The sequence below is a fragment of the Podarcis raffonei genome, chromosome 5 (assembly GCF_027172205.1).
Source record: "Podarcis raffonei isolate rPodRaf1 chromosome 5, rPodRaf1.pri, whole genome shotgun sequence".
Taxonomy (NCBI): Eukaryota; Metazoa; Chordata; class Lepidosauria; order Squamata; family Lacertidae; genus Podarcis; species Podarcis raffonei.
In genome coordinates, this window is record NC_070606.1 from 57824178 (window position 1) to 57840733 (window position 16556).

The following is a 16556-nucleotide window of genomic DNA, read 5'->3' on the forward strand; positions in this document are numbered from 1 at the left end:
CATAAGAGGAGAACTTCTCTTGTGGATCAGTATTGTCAGGATATGGTCTAAACCTTCCTGAAGAAAAAGTGGAGGGATGTAAAAAGTGGAGTCCCCTAAGTATCAATATTGGAACCTGCACTTTTAAACTTATTCATAAATGTTCTATTTTTAAAAAAATGATATTTATTAGAAGTTTCAAAAGTTACAGAAAAAAAGAAGAAAAGAAAACAACAACAAAAATAACAAAACATACATAACAATACATAAAAAAGGGAAAAAACATAAAAACCAATACAACAATAATAAAAAACACATATCCAATATTCCATATCTTTATCTTTCATTTACTTGTTTCATCGACCTCCTCACACCTCCCTTTTTGTATTCTAGTTTAGTTATTTGTTTCAGCAAATTCTTTCCATCTTTCTCAATTTTTATTGGGTAATTTATCTTAACAGTCTAACCTATTAATTAGCTCAGCAAATCCTTTCCATCTTTCACTATATTCTGTCATTCAATTTACCTTAATTTATTTTAACCTTATCTTACCATGAAATACCTTAAATCTTAAAACTTACTATTTATTTGTACATAACTCCTTATATCATTTCTACTAAAGCCAAATAATTTCATTCCAACATTTTTCCTAATACTCGTTAATTTTACACTAATTCCCAAAATAAATTTTTAAAAATTTTCTTCCAATCTTCATCCAACGTCTCTTCTTCCTGGTCTCGGGTTATGTCAGTCCTTACTGTCCATTCCATCTAGTCCATCAACCTGGTAACCTTATGTCCGAGGCTCTTAAGTCTTTTCCATGTCCTTTCTGCAGATCTTCTTCTTGTTTATACCTGCACTTTACCTTGTCTTTTGTTGATCTCTTTCTTAATTTCTTTCCTTTCTCATTGAGGAGTAGGTCTCGGGGAGACTCCAACTCAACAATATCTCCATCTCTCCTCAGCAGATCAGCCCATTCCCCACAGTCCCATTCCCCACAGTCAGCAGTGTAGTCCAGAGAGTATTTAAAAGCATGTTTCAAAGTCCCTCCAAAATTAAGGGCCCCCACAACTCCAGACCCCCCCCGGCCCACTCCAAATTCAGTCTTCAAGAACAGCGGCTTATGCTCCTGCAGGGCCTCGGGTCTCTCCATTTGTATTACTTGAGGTTCAACAGCAACCTCCTCCATTATCTTCTGCATTTGCACTTGCCCTGTCAAAACAGGTTCCTGGGTTGGTTCCTGAATGGTTTCTGTATAAATATTCGCTGTTTGTCCAAAATTTTTGACTGCAACAGTCATCAAATCCATCTTCTCATGCATCTGCTCCAACAAAGCGCTTGTCTTGCAAAAAGCAAGCACCAAAACTTCTTCCAAACACATTTTTATTCAGGGTCAGAGTCTGGTCCCACAATCCTAATCTCCACAGCTGTGAAATCCCCAGATCGACTCCAGCAACAATTTAACAAGCTCCCTCTAGAGGAGACAATTTCTATTTGTATCCACCTTTTGAAAGCAGGTCCAAAAGTTAATTACTTTCATTTTTCAAATTTTTTGTTTCTTTTAAATGCAAAATGCAACATTGGAATCAATTTGTTTCTCTTCTTTAACTATCTGTCAAAAGACGTTCCATTCACAGTCAATGAACTTCCCCAAAAATCTCTGTCTCTGGCACCCCGTTCCCAGGTTTGAGACGGTGGAAATTTATCTTTCTTTACTCTCTCTCCTGCAGTCTTGAACAGTCAAAATTCCCCCTTCTTTACTCCTGCTTCCAAGAGGGGTTTTGGTGGTTAAAACTGGAGGAATTTTAGACCTTTATATACGACTTTCCAGACTTTAGCTTGCACAATTTTTGCTTCAGTCTATTTACAAAAGCGGAAGGCGGACTTCCTGTTTAGAACCTTCCCGCTTCAATGCCAAATTAAAATGTTTCTTAATCCAATTTTCCGTTCTACTCACGGGTACTTGTTTAGAGTCCAATTGTCCACAGGAAAAAGTCAGCGCTCTCCGGCAACGGCTGTGCGGCTTCACTCCGTAAAAATAGTGGTCGATTCAAAACACCGCGCCGCTCACCCCACGTCGCTTTGGATCCCCGAAAAAGGGGTTTCCCTGCGAGTAGGGGAGGCGCTCCTGGTGTCAGCCGAATCCCACGTTCCCAGGCTTCCTCCGCCTGGGATTTTTAAAGGGTCTCCGCCTTCGCCACGGCAGCAAGACCCGATTTTCGCGGAGCGGGTTCCTCTCAGTCAGAGGAACTCCACCATTGCCGATGGCGCTAACCCAGAAGTCCATAAACGTTCTAGAGTTGGGGGTTAACAGTGAGGCAGCAAAGTTTGCTCATAACACCAAATTGCTAGGATTAGACACATTAATGGATGCCAAGATGGAAATGTTCTACCTTGACTGTCTGAGGTAGGATGCCTCTGAATACCAGTTGTTGGAAATCGCAAGTGAGATGAGTGCTCTTGCACTCATGCCCTGCTTGCTTGAATTTTCTCATAGACATCTAGCTGGCTACTGTGGGAACAGGATGTTGGACTAGATAAGCCTTTGGCCTGATCCTTATGTAGGCCAGCAACATCTGGAGGGTCACAGATTGCAATGGTAAAATATAACAATTTAAAATAGAAACACCTATGGAACATTGCCAATAGGTCATTTTCAACTTAGTTCTCACATATTACCTGCAGCTTGGTAGGTCATTTGTTCAAAGCCACTTGCCAAGTTGCTGCAATGGAACAGAAAATCCCTAAGTCAGATGTGGGAGGCATTAAAAAGTGTTACCAGCAGTGAAGGGGGGGGGAGCAGAGCTGTAGTGACTATCTGTTGTGCGAGTGCAGTTTTGCAGCTTTAATTAAAGATCTGCCTATTAACAAACTGCATGCTGGATCAGCCCTCAGAGCAGTGGAAACAGTATTAGATTGCTTCTGCCACGTTTAGAATCGCACATTTGTCTTCTCTCTTCAAGGCCCCCAGTAAAATCATATGGCCTCGCCATCTAGCAGGATTGTTCAGGATTTGGAATCTTTTAAGGATAAATCAGTGCTGTAGAGGTTCAGCACACACCAAAGTCATCTCAGCACACAGATGCACGCTGTGATGTGGCACGGAGTACAGTCACCCTGTTTGCTCGCCTCTAGCACCAGCCTTGGCATTGATCACTAAGCAAGCAGCCTGAAAACCTCCACTCTGACCTCAGCTTCTTTAATGTACTGGTTGCCATTCCCTCCCCCCAACTATTTCCCCAAAGCCCTTGAGTTATTTTCCCACAGCCTGTGATTGTTGGAGACAGATTTGATGTTGGCTGGAACATATATTGAAAGTAAAGTGTTTCCATCCCTATGCATGTATACAAACTTCCCGCTATTTCTCATGATAGTTGACTAGATGACTCCTTATTAAAAGACATTACAGAATGAAGAGAGATGGAAGGGGCCACAAATGTCATCCAATGGGTCTGCTTCCTCTGGATGGTAGCATCCCTGAGAGGTGCTCACCCAACCAGTGCTTTAAAAACTTATAATGAACAAGAGAGTCCACCACCTTCCAAGGCAGCCTGTTCCCCTACTGTTGGAAAGTTCTTCCTAATGTTTAATCAAAATTCTCCATCTTGAAACAATGTTTCAAACATTGCAGATTGTGGACAGAATGGACTGTTTCAAGAAGTGGCAGAAAGACATATCGAGATTTGTCTGGCAGGGCAAAAAGCCCAGAATAAAATTCAAGATATTAACTGATGCAAAAGAAAGAGGGGGGTTTGCCCTGCCGGACTTAAAACTGTACTATGAAGCAGCAGCTTTTTGCTGGCTGAAAGACTGGCTACTTCTTGAGAATACAGACATTTTGGATTTAGAAGGGTTCAATAATAGATTTGGTTGGCATGCATATATATGGTATGACAAGGTAAAAATTCATAAAAGTTTCAAAAACCATATTGTTAGGAAAGCATTGTACAATGTTTGGATTCGTTATAAAGATTTGTTGGAAAATAAAACCCCTAGGTGGTTGTCACCAATGGAGGCTAAGGAGGTTAAAAAGCTTAATATGGAATCTAAATGGCCAAAATATTGGGAAATTGTAGAACAAGAAGGTGGAAACGTGAAATTACAGAGTTATGAGAAATTGAAGTTTAAAGTAAGAGACTGGCTTCATTATTACCAGATAAATGAAGTTTTTAAACAGGACAGGAAAATCGGTTTCCAGGTGGAGAAGTCAAAGTTAGAAACAGAATTGTTAGAACCTAATACTAAGAATCTGTCTAGAATGTACAATTTGCTGCTGAAATGGAACACACAGGATGAAACGGTTAGATCAGCTATGATTAAATGGGCACAGGACATTGGTCATGACATTATGTTTGCTGACTGGGAACAGTTATGGACCACCGGTATAAAATTTACGGCATGTAATGCCTTAAGAGAGAATATTATGAAAATGATTTACAGGTGGTACATGACCCCAGTCAAGCTTGCAAAAATTTACCATTTGCCCAATAATAAATGTTGGAAATGTAATGAAACTGAAGGTACTTTCTATCACCTTTGGTGGACGTGCCCAAGGATTAAGGCCTTCTGGGAAACGATATATAATGAAATTAAGAAGGTGCTTAAGTGTACCTTTCACAAAAAACCAGAGGCTTTTCTCCTGGGCATGGTAGGCCAATTGGTGTCAAAGAAAGATAGGATGTTTTTTATGTATGCTACAACAGCAGCAAGAGTCCTACTAGCAAAGTATTGGAAGACACAAGAACTACCCACACTGGAAGAGTGGCAGACGAAGGTGATCGAGTATATGGGACTAGCAGAGATGACGAGCAGAATCCGTGACCAAGGGAAAGAGACGGCGGAAGAAGATTGGAAGAAATTTAAACTTTATCTTAAAAATTCTTGCAAAATTATTGAGTGTTAAAATGCCATGGGTAAAGCATAACAGATTTGCAGTGACAAATGACTGGATAAGAGGAAAGAAAGGGGTTAAAGAAAGGAATTAATAAGTAATATAGACCAGGGGTTGTTGAAAAAAAAGTTCAAAACAGGGATGCAGAAAAGGGAGGCATGGGGAAGTCGCTGAAATTGGGTATATGAAAAAATTTATGAAATTATACATGTTTATATGTTTGTTTGTTAGTGTTTGTTGTTTGTATTGTCTTATATTATATGTTGAAAAACCAATAAAAATTTTATTAAAAAAACACACAAAATTCTCCATCTTATAATTTGAACCTGTTAGTTTGGGCCCTCCCCTCAGAAGCAGTGGAAAACAAAAAATCTATGTCACAGCCCTTCAGATATTTGAAGATAGCTATGACATAACCTCTTACTAATCTCTTCTCCCGAATAGATATACCCAACTCTTGCTGCCTCTCCTCTTAGGACTCCCATAGTTTTTTGCATACAGTTGATTCCTTATGCTCATGTTATCAAAGCAAAAAAACCAACAACACCTGGATATTGCCACCACCTGATTTGCTACCAAAAAGAATAAGAAAAAAGCAGTCATGTAAAGATAAAAAGCTATCTCTCCATACCTCTGCGTACTTCCAAACCCAGGGAGGGATGTATCAAAAGGGGCATAATTTAAATGGAGTTTATTATTGTCTCAAATGTACTTTTCAGCTTGTTGCAAACAAGCACATTTTAGAATAACTGGTATGAAACATTCATTTGTTTTAATTTTTATTACCTGCATATTCCCCCACTGACAAACTAACCGACAGGAGTAAATGACAGCTTGTCTCTGAAGATGCTTCTTTCTGTAGGGTAGTAACGTTGCATTCTACCCCAGTCTCTGAGCAGTGTGAAATTCCAGAGGTTCCAGGCGCTTACCCAGGGTTTGTGTTTCCTTTAGAATGAGAGACAGCGGAGACTGTGGTGTCTTTAGGATATGTGGATTATTTACACATATATACAACCTGAGCCTACGATGAAGGGGTTCACAGCATTAACACTCGAAGAAGAGGGTCTTGTTTCTCCCATAGCCACATAGCTTGCATTCAAGCAGAAATCAGGCATGACTCTGATGCCCTGGTTTCCTGGCCTGATTCTAGCTTCTAGCTTGCACACAACTAAACTCTCCACTCTGTTCTTTCTAACTACCAGGGAATTGAGGAGGGGGGCCCCACCCATTTTTAGTCTGGCACAGAGCCACTTCCTTGGTTACCTTAATCTCCCTGGGCTGCTTCTCTGTCTAGAACAGGGATGGGGCACCAGATGTTGCTGGACTGCAACTCCTATCACATTATCATTCTAGTGTGGGATTGATGGGAGCTTTAGCCAAACAACAACCGAAGGGCCACAGGTTACTCCATCCTTGATTTGGAGGCACAGGCTTTTTAAAAAGTACACACTGCAGAACCCTCACCGATAAGAAGCAGAAATGCCTCTTGGTTATTTCATCTCATCAATCACCATACTAGACCTTGGCAGACACATGACGAAAATGAACATTTTAGGAAACAAAGATTTCATCTCCTTCCCTTCAACACACAGCCTTGTGCTAAGCACCACAGTGCAGCTCAAGCCCACAGGTCCTACCACTATATTATAGACAACAACAAAGACTCTTTTCATTTTATTCTTAATTTGTATACCACCTTTCTACACTGCTGAACACAAGGCAGTTTACAAGCCACAGAAACAACAAAATATACAACCAAGATCACACACCATAAAACCATCAGATCCAAGGCAAATAAATCATAATGAAAAATGTGACAAGTCGATAAAAATAAGCAAGTCAATCAATTAAAGTAATATTCAATAATCCGCTTGAAATCTGTTACATGATAAAAGCAACCATTAAAATCAGCAAATAATTAAACAGAAAATCTCTCCCCACAACGATCTTTACACAAAATCACTACTAGACTATAACAAATAAAAATAACAGCAAAGTCACAATGCATAAAATATCACAGACCATGTTTTAAAAAATCAAATGAAACAAGCAACGAAGTTGCACAGCTTACAAAATTCCAAAATGTACAGAAATAGTAATCCCCTGGTCCAGGTCCAACATCTAATCTACAAGTACTTGAAGAAGAAGAAAGGTCAGTCTCAGTACTGATCTGGCAGTGCTTAAAACCTCAAAAGGAAAAGGTGGACCAGGGTTCATGCATGCTGAAAAAGAATTGATGGGCATAAATTGGGGGTGGAACAACAGGAGTCCTAGGTCAGGTTTGATGAGCAACAGTAAAGTAAGGAAATGGAGATAGATCTAGATATAATAGGGTGATAAGCAAGACCCCATTAACTTTTTACCAAATGTTTTACTGTTTCCAAGATTGCAGTTGCCCCAAATCCAACCTTTTTTTCATGGCTGTTCACTACTATTCAGAGCCTCCTCTGCCCTTTCTGCTGCTTCAATGGTCATTCCTTCCCCCACCCCCAATTTCATTCCTCCTCAGGGATCCTCAGCCAATCAGGGGTCACATACTGTATGCGATTACAAAATTATGCACATCTGAAGCAAATTAATCCTGTTTAGAGTGAGAATATGTGAAGAGACCATTCACATTTGCTGCATCTGAAAGACTAACAAATTTATTACGGCATAAGAACAGAGCCCACTTTATTTATAAATGAAGCATAATCCTGAGCTGTGTGTGTATTACACACACATAGATAGGAGTTTTTTTTTGGGGGGGGAGAGGACACAACTGTGAACACTCCCTCCCCCACAGACAGGCAACCATCCCAACCAACCTCACACACATCCTGCAACTCAGGACAACACTTTGCACACCTGATAACGTGGATTGTAGCCCACAAAAGCTTATTATGCTACAGTAAGTCTGTTCGTCTAAGCCTTCAGCTCTAAGGTGCTGCAAGACTTTATTGCTGCAAGAGACTAACTCTGCATATTATCAAAGAATCAGTCTAGCATGTAGCCAGACAGCAACTGAAAGTTCTCCACGGCTGCCTGCCCAAGGAAGGGCTTGAATTAAGTGGTTGCAAAATATCATCTCCCTTCTTCTATCAAAACTCCATTCCCATCCACGGTGTATAGCAGCAGAAGGAAAACTAGATACAATCAGTAGCAGCAGCCAAGTTGCACAAGGCGAAAGTGAATACCCTTTCTAGAACGGGAACTAACTCTTACATTATACAAGTCCAAAAATGCAAGCACTTATCCCAGTACTAAAGAGCGAATTTCCCTTGAGTAAAAACAAGGTTCAATGTGGCCCTTCAGATGTTATTGGACTTCAACTCCCATCAGCCCCAGTCCACATAGCCAATGATTAAGGATGATAGGAGGTGTAGTTCAGCAACACCTGGAGAGCCACAGGTTCCCCACCCTTGATCTATACACACTTTCTCTCTTTCTCTCTCCACATCTGCCAGTGCTGTTTTAAATACACTTTACCCTGCAGCCCTCTCAAGAATTCAAAATAACTGAAGCTTAGAGAGTGCTTTTAGAAGTCACGGAGAAACAACCCTTTTCGTCTCATAAACCAAATAGAAGTGGTGGAACATTCACCTCCAAGGCTGTATGATTTTGCAAACAGTTAGTATACTTCCGAAGTATGAAAGATCAGGGATGATTGGAATGGTGGGCCTGGGCTCTCCAAGGCAATGATCCCCAAGGCACTGTTTTCGTGTTCTACCATCACTTTCATTGCAGTCTGCTCCCCTGTCCTATCTCCTCTTTAGCAAGGGTAGCCAAATATGGTGCCCTCCAGAGGTTGATGAGCTACAACTGTCATTCCTGGCTATGGAATACAACAACATCTGGTGGACATTTCATTGGCTACCCTCCCCCCCAGTGCTGTTTAGGAAGTTTATTCACAAAGCCGTAAGGAGCCAAACTGGAAGAGGCCTGTCTGACCTTCACACTGAAAGGTCATCACCCAGTCCCCATAGAAAGCTCCTGTGTCAACAGTCAAGATTCCTCTTTGCCGGGTGATGGGTAGCTGGGAACCACAAGCGGAGAGGGTGCTGTTGTACTCGGGACCTGCTTTTGGTCCTCTTGTGGGCATCTGGTTGGCCAATGTAAGAAGAGAATGATGGAATAGATGGGGCATGGGCCTGATCCAGCAAGCTCTTCTCTAGTGCTATCCTGGCCCAAGGGTAAGAATGCATGTCCATTATTAACATATTTGGAGGATTCCACTGCACGAGACTGAAGCTCCTTGCTCAATCGCAGTAGATTACTTAAAGGGATCCAGCCTTCTTCAGTAGACCAGCAGCTTGTAGATCAGGTGGGACTGACAATTGGGCTGCACCTGCTGCTGCTACAACTCTATAAGGCAGGCATGGCCAAACTTGGCCCTCCAGATGTTTTGGGACTACAATTCCCATCATCCCTGACCACTGGTCTTGTTAGCTAGGGATGATGGGAGTTGTAGTCCCAAAACATCTGGAGGGCCAAGTTTGGCCATGCCTGCTAGAAGGGCTCGATTCAGTTTGTTATCCGCAGAAGCAACTTCAGAGCTCTGTCTCCAGTCCTTAGCCTTGTCTTGTCTTATACCCAGGTTGGGCCTTGCCTCACCACAGGACATCCTGTTCTTTTAAGAGTTGCATATAAGAAGGTGGAGGAGAAATTCTATGATGTGCAACTTCCCCCATCACTGCAACCTAGCGACAGGGGAAGTTTCACTAGGTATAGCTTTCCTTTTTATGTAGCTCTTAAAAGATAAACGTCCATTCAGAATCTGACCCTGGCACCCCTATCTATCTTAGGTGCCCTGGCGGATTTCGCATTCTCTGAGTGTTTGCATCAAGCCGTTCTTGATAAGGGTCAGGTGACGTTCCTGGCTGCTGGGTTCTTAGACTCTGCATTGGAAGCGGGGAAGAATTATGAGGTGTGGGCGAGACTTCTCCTGCAATACAAAGAAGCTGGACACCCAACAGTTGCTATGAAAGACGTTCGGGGAATCTGAAACAGCAACATAGCTTTTGGGCTGATCCGTCTTGACAAAATGTTAGACAGCCTCAGAAGCAGCAGAGCAAAGAGGAAGAGAAAGAGATTGTGCATTTCATATGCAAAACTGATGCTTTCGGAGAGGCTCCAGCTGTGTTCCAGGTCACCCCAGCATTGCTTGCAATTTAAATGTTCAAAGCAAGCAGTGAGGTACTAAAAATGTAAGAGGAGGAGGGGAAACCAGGCCAAAAGGTACTAAAATTAATAAAATCCTCAGCTGTAGATCAATATATTTACCGCGGGCATAGGAATATGCACAGCTGCAATTGTACATTTCAGCATCACAATTTGATAGTTGGTCTGGAAGTATCGGTTATTAGCTTTCCTTTATATAGAATTAGCCTCTAGCTGCTGGTGGTTCCAGGCACTGGAAGGGCATTTCAAAGAGGAGAAGGCAGAATTCTCAGCAAGTTTCAACGGACTACTCTTGGATGTTTAACTGCAAGCAAAACAACACAGTCTTCTTGAAGAGTGTTGAATGTGAAGAAAGCCTTTGGACCAGCCGCCAGGAAAACTGCACTGCTGAAAACCTTGTCTAGAAAGATCATTGCAGACCATAGCAAGCAGATGAAGTGATGGGTAGAGCATTATTAAGAACTGTACTTGTGGGTAAACATAGTCTCTGACACAGCAGTTGATAGCATCCAGACTCTGCCTGTCTTGAAAGAGCTGAATATCCCTCCGTCCCTTCCCCTGATAAACTGAAGGACACCATCAACTCCTAAGCAGGTGGTAAAGCACCAGGACAAGACGGAAGCCCAACAGAAGTGCTGAAAGCTGACCTCTGTTCCTCCCTCATGATGCACCGCCACAGTCTTCCCTTCCAGATTTGGGGGGAAAGGATCCGTGCCACAAGACATGTGCAACCCTAGCATTGTGACCCTCTGTAAGAACAAAGGTGATTGTAAACATTTTGGTGTACCAACTCTGAAATGACAAAAATATATCCTGCAGTGCCACAGGATAGTAAATTACTCCTGGCCAATGGTGTTGAAATCCCTTGCAAGTGAACAGCTAACAGTAAACAAAGATTCAACAGACACACAGATGAGCACCTGCTCTGAACAATTCCATTATTAATGAGAAACTGGTTAGCCAGAAGGTGCTTCTAATGAAATTCAGATGGGAGGGGGACCACAGGAGCTGCCATCTACTGCTTTCCCACAGATCTTAGGTATCTCTCTCTCTCTTACAGTGGAGAATACTTGTCAGTGGGGTGCAGCAGGGTAAGATGTTGGAGAGACAAGTGCTAAGAATCCAAAAGCCACAGGAAGCAGCTACTGGTCTGAAACTAATTTAAACAGAGGAGGGATGGGAAATGGCAATTTGCTGACCTCCCTCCCAAGGATTTCCGATTAATATCTCTATATCTAAGCTGAGGTGCTGAATATGAAGGCAGGGAACTAGTCTACAAGGCAGCCCTATTGTAATCAAACCCCTGCTTTTTCAACAGAGTTGTGCAACATACGTCACAAGCAGAGAATTGGTACAGTAAGCCTGCAACTTACACACATTCAGCTTTACGCGCTTGGCAAAATATATATACTTTAAATGGAAAGGGGGTGGAATCCAGAAAAAGGGACTTCGACAATCCTATCCACCATTGCACCCAATGTGTCCTGCTTCTACGCGATCTTGGCTTGAGGGTGCGATCCCTGGAACGTAACCCTTGCATAAGTTGCAGGTTTAGCCCCATGTTTCCACAGGGCATTTTTTCCATCACTGAGCTTTCTATGAAAGGTAGTTTTAAGATCTTATAGTGACTGTTTTAAAGAGACAGGGCCAGAATTGAAGAGAAAACAGAATTGGTTTGGTCTTAGACAACCTGGATCAGAGGATGTTCATACCATATTAGACCTGCTGAATGATGGGTGATGGAAGAGCAGAAGAGATGGCTCCAGGGGGTCACACAAATATCAAATGATAGTTCAGCAACACTGGAAATCCCATGAAGTATCTGGTATTGTGGACCTTGCAACTGGCAGCCCATAAGAAGATCCTATCCAGTAAAATGCAAAAGTAAGGAAGTTTTCATGTGATTTGGAATGGATTCCTAGAACTCTTTGCTGAGTAAGAAGTAGAGCCTATGGTATTAGAAAACGCATCACATAGAGTTCAACCTTTTCCGTATTGTATCATAATACCAACAGCAAAACCTAATAGGCAGCCGTGCTGACTCTTCTTATGGAAGCCCCACTGTTTTTTGTCTGTTTGTAGCAAGACTTGTTCTTCTATATGTTTGGCATTTCTGTTCTTTAATAATATGTTAAGCCTACCCATCAGTGAGCTTCAAGGTTGGGCAAGAATTGAACTTTGGACCTCCAGTACTAGCCATATACTCTTAACCATGGTATGACTTGCAGGCTTCTCATAGGCACCTAGTTGGCCAATGTTGGGTGAGATGTTAGATAAGGTGGGGCTTTTGGTCGGATGCAGCAGGTGAGGAATCCCAATTTGGAATGGTTGGAAATCTGAAGGAACGTCTCTTCCCATATACTCTTCCCTGGACCATGAGGCTGGTTGGGAAAGCCCTTCTGGTGGGGTCCTCCTCAGCTGAGATCAGGAGATCTACAACTCAACAAAGGGCCTTCTTGGCAAGAGCACTCCTGTTGTGGAGCACTCTCCCCTCCCAGACTCATTTGGTTTCTACTTGGTCTATCTTCCAGTGCCAGCTGAAGACCTTCCTCTACTGCCAGGACTTTTGACTTGGGCACATTGAAATGTATTTTTACTTTTATTAGTTTCTGAATTTGAAAACTGTTGTGACTCGTCCCATTATCACTAGTCATCAGGGGCAGGACATACTTTTTATATATCTATAAAAAGAAAATTTGCAATTATGCAATCACCCAATTAAAAATGCATTGCACCTCCTTATAACTGGACAATAGCAGTCAAAGGAAAGCAGTGACCATGTTCAATCTGCCTGTATGGTAAAGCTTGAAAGCCTGCAGTCCCTTGCACTGCCTGTCCTTTGTCCACGGGAGATATCTGATTTGGGGCACCTTAGTGAGCATCAGGTAGAACAAGAAACATTTGTCATAGCAGAGATTGGCAGGAAAGGGCCTTAGAGTTTCATGCAGCACCCCAACGTGACCATAAGGCCCTGCCATTCACTCTGTGTCACAATTAATGAAAAACAATTAGACACTGTCAACCAGGGCTAAATCTTTCAGACACACAGCCGACCTCTGCCTGGGGTCACATCCAGTATTTCTTCCCCCCAAAAGACCCTCCATCCCCAATCACCACAGAGCTTTCCCAGTGGTTGGAGAATGACGTTGAGTCATATATTCCCTTCTGCTCAATGGATCTTAGACAATGGCTCAGTCCTTGCTTTGACTAAAGGGCTCAGAGCTTGGGCTGCAGAACTGTATGTCCCTGATGAGAAGGTATTTCTTCTTGAGGGCTCTTACAAAACTAAGGCCCTTTCGGGTGCCCAGAATTTTAGTCAATCAAAGCAGACTAATTAAGATGGGAAAGAATAAAATCTCCTCTCCTCCCTGCCAACATCCGGAGTGTTCGTTCCTTTGGCCAACACATTTATTCCGAGGGTCGTGACCTTTGGGGGGAGATCACAAATGGGCATTGGGAGGTTGTGACCCTTTCTAAGCAGAGAGGGAAGGAGTGAGCAGCTATCCCCATCTATTTCCTTTGGTGGTATGGGGTCGCCGGCTGGGAAGGGTCAAGCACTGTAGGATTAGTTCTTTCATCTAGGCCACCCATTAAAAATCCCAGATCATTAGCAACACATTAATGCTGTCTCAGAAAAAAAGGGTTGATCCCCCATTACCCAATACTGCCTCTCAGCAGAGCAATGAAGCCAGTTGCTTCACAAATTCCCCGAGGACACTGGGATGGCTGCAAGGAGCTCTAGAATTGATCCTCCATTCTTCCTAAACCGAGCTGCACCCAATTTTTCCTGGAACTCAGAAAGTTGACTCATAGTAAGATGCCTTATAGCAAGTTAGATTTTTCTCCATCTAGCTCAGCATTGTTTGCACAGAAAGGGAGTAGTTCTCCAGGCTTTCAGGTGGGAGTCTCTCCCAGCCGTATCTGGATATATAAATTCAATTAATAACAGCAACACTGCTAGGGATTGAACCTGAGACCTGTTGCATGCATGACAGGTGCTCTGCCATAAGATAGGTCCTTCCTCCATTCAACTAATTGAAACATTTCAACTCATACCCAACCCTACAGATCATTTTCCAGCCATTGATTATTAGAGCTCATAATGGGTAGGTGGGTGACTATGTCAGTTATCTTGCTATAGCTACTATGACACATTGATGGCTACAAAGAAGAAAATGCACAGCTTGCCGAATGATCTTTTGTTGTTTCCCCAATATGTTAGGGGAAAGGCATTAAAGTGGTCATGGCTATAGGCCGGGGTTGGGCAGAAGGTAGATCAGGATCTACTGGTAACTCTCCATGTGATCTGCATTAGATAATCAAGAATTCTGACTCCCAATTGTTTGGCAATGGCAACAACTAAATGGCTCTTTCTTTCAAATCAAATTAAGAACACTTGGGTTAACCAGGAATGGATTTTGCTGCAGGAGAACTGTGAGTTCAGCTGGTACTCAAAACAAATCCCTGTGCTCAGCAGCTACTTCAAAGTACCCTATTCTTTCATCTTAAGTGTATGTCTTTTACACCTGGCCCCAGGTGGCAGATCTTGAGGTTCAAGTCAAACACAAAAGTCTGAAGTCTGGCCTCCCCTCTAAAGGCTTTTAAGTCCTTTCCAGCTCCACTACCCAATACCTTTTTAAAAAGCAGAGGGGCACCCAAGGACATACAGCATGCAAAGTATTGCCATGTTCAACCTTCAAACCCAGAAGGAAATTCAACTAATGGGATTTAGTTCTCTAGCACTTCTCAGAGTGTGCAATGCTCTGCAGCTCTTGCCTCATTTATCCTCCCAGCAAGCCTGAAAGGTAGGTTAGGCTGAGAGCACACACACCTTGCTCAAGGCCACCCACTGAGCTTCAAAGCCCAGAATAGCTTTGCTTGAACCAGATGCTCTTTCCATGGCAGAATGCAGGCTGGTGAGCTGATTTGAGGCTTTGTAGTTCATTCATTGATATTACATTGTCCTAATGGAAGGCCACAAAGAACCTCCCTGGATTTAAGGGAGCTTTCCCCCCACAGACTTACCGTATTTTTCAGTGTATTAGACGAGGTTTTTTGACTAAAAAATTGTGTCAAAAAACTGGGGTCATGAGTCCCGGCTTCATGAGGGAGCCCTCGCTTGTGTGAGGTAGCGACGCTTGAGAGGAGGCGATGCCATGGCAGCCCCCACACAGCCCTGGAGCCCTGAGGAGCTCCGCGGAGACACTCTGCCCAGGGAGGAGATTGTCTGCTTCCTGCAGGAGCAGGCGGTGGACAAGTTCCTGTCAGAGCACAAACTACTAGGACAGATAAAAAATGTGGCCAAGACAGCCAGTAAGGAGCAGCTGATCATAACAAGCTCTTTGAACCAAGAGAGTTAAGGGTACTGAGAGTCCAGAGCATGTAGCAGAACAAGTGAAAAATGTCAAGATTGATGAGGAGAAGCCCAAGGAGACAAAGCCTGAGGAAGCTGTGGATGAGGGCCCCCCAAAATATTCAAAGTCAGTACTGAAGAAGGGGGATAAAATCAACTTTCCCAAAAAGGGCGATGTCATTCACTGTTGGTATGCAGGGAAGCTGCAAGGTGGAACAGTCTTCGATAGTAATATTCAGACAAGTTCAAAGAAAAAGAAAGCTGCAAAACCACTGAGCTTCAGTCAGCGTTGGAAAAATGATACAAGGCTAGGACGAAGCTCTGCTGACCATGAGCAAAGGGGAGACTGCTCACCTGGAAATCAAACCAGAATGGGCTTATGGGAAGAAAGGGCAGCTGGATACCAAAATTCCACCAAATGCAAAACTTTTATTTGAAGTGGAACTGGTGGATATTGAATGATGGGTTGCTCCTCCTGGCCCCCCATCTTTGAAAACTGTGAAGATGCTCTTGGAAGTCCAGGAAATGTGTTTGTGGTCTTGTTTCTCACACAGCAAGGGTGTGTGTGGGGGGGAGCTTTTTTCCAGTTGCTGTGTACAGCATCACTTTAATTAAAGACTAGTTTATTTATTTATTTTTTAAAAACTGGGGTTGTCCAATACACAGGTAGTGGCATGGGGGGGGGGGGGAATGGCACGGCCGCCAGTTGGCAGGAGCTCAACTTCCCCCAATGCTGCAGCGAGCGGGAAACAATCTAGGGAGTGTTACCCTGCCCACAGGTGCGTGGGGGGGGGGGGAGAGAAGCTGCATGCTGCCAGGGAGCGCAACTTCCCCGATGCCACTGTGCACAGGAAATGATCAAGGGAGTGTTTCCTACCTGCAGCTGCATGGGGGGAGAAGCTCAACAGCTTTGGGCCATCTCTCCTCATTTTCTTAAAACTTGAGTCCCCCAAAATATACATCTTATACATGGGGACGACTTATAGACGGAAAAGTACGGTACTCACTCATCTTATGGGTCTGGGTTATGCAATACTACAGCCATAGAGCTCATACAACATCCCACCAAACCATTTCTTGCTGTTCGCCTCATCATTACTGTGTGTATAAAAAGTGTCCAGGGATGGTCACAGGGCCTGAATTGAATACAAAGCCATGTGGATCCATTGCTTA

At 43.1% G+C, this 16556-nt stretch overlaps 1 long non-coding RNA gene and 1 pseudogene across 1 annotated transcript; one reads left to right on the plus strand and one right to left on the minus strand.

Annotated features, from left to right (window-relative positions):
- Positions 1–5546: 5546 nt before the first annotated feature.
- On the minus strand, positions 5547–9202 carry LOC128413436 (uncharacterized). The gene is made up of 2 exons (XR_008330341.1): positions 8428–9202; positions 5547–8318 (listed from the first exon to the last, which is right to left on the minus strand). It is a non-coding gene; the product is annotated as an uncharacterized LOC128413436 (long non-coding RNA).
- A 5984-nt stretch (positions 9203–15186) lies between these two features.
- On the plus strand, positions 15187–15939 carry LOC128413437 (peptidyl-prolyl cis-trans isomerase FKBP3-like; annotated as a pseudogene).
- The last annotated feature ends 617 nt before the right edge of the window (positions 15940–16556 follow it).